An 804-nucleotide genomic window follows, 5' to 3' on the forward strand; every position below is an offset into this window, starting at 1 on the left:
TATTCTCTCTTCCTTTCTCCTACACTTTCTCAATCATTTACCTCACATTTTCATTGTTCTTTTTTTTTTCTGTCTTTCTATTACAACGATTCTAATAACTTCCACTTTTCTACCACCACCACCACCACCACCACCCCCATCTCCCTTTCCCGTCTCAACTCTCATCTTATTCAAACTAATAACAAAAAAAAAACAGTGATTTCGAGAAATGGAGTAGCAAAGCAACAGTTTTAACGGAAGACTTAATTAATGTAGTGCTGCTGCCGCCGCCGCCGCCGCCGCTACTACTGATTACGCTGAAACAATGCTTCATCTAATGAAAATGGCTTAGCATGTCATTTTAATTGATTTAACGAGTAGTCAAACTTTGAGGATGCGTGTTCAATTTGCAGCTACAATTTAATGTGGTCATCCCATTTATGATCATTTGTTTTTAAAATAATGTTCCCATGACTACCACACAGGTCCACAGTGTTTTGTGGGGTGGGGGCATAAAGATATTTATTGAATAGACAAGTATTTCTCAAGACCTTTTGGGTGGGGAGGGCTGAATCCAGATATGCTATTTGTTTTAATCAAACACTTCAGAATCTTTGTTTACACTCTGCGTTGATTTTTTTTTTTCACAAAAAATGTAATTTTCTTTTATTATATGTCCCAGGCTGGTGGAGGTGCAATGGCCCAGTGGTTAGGGCAGCGGACTTGCTTTATATACATTTAATGCGAAAGATTAAGCAGAAGCGGCAAGCGGGCAGGATCGTCGGCACGCCGGACAAAAACTGAATGGTATCGAACTCACAACCT

At 39.6% G+C, this 804-nt stretch overlaps 1 protein-coding gene across 1 annotated transcript in view; it reads left to right on the forward strand.

Annotated features, from left to right (window-relative positions):
• LOC128250586 (voltage-dependent calcium channel gamma-5 subunit-like) overlaps positions 1-804 on the forward strand; it is a gene marked incomplete at its 3' end in the record, with an annotated part of 315,291 nt that overhangs the window by 314,131 nt on the left and 356 nt on the right.

The sequence above is a fragment of the Octopus bimaculoides genome, chromosome 23 (assembly GCF_001194135.2).
Source record: "Octopus bimaculoides isolate UCB-OBI-ISO-001 chromosome 23, ASM119413v2, whole genome shotgun sequence".
NCBI lineage: Eukaryota > Metazoa > Mollusca > Cephalopoda > Octopoda > Octopodidae > Octopus > Octopus bimaculoides.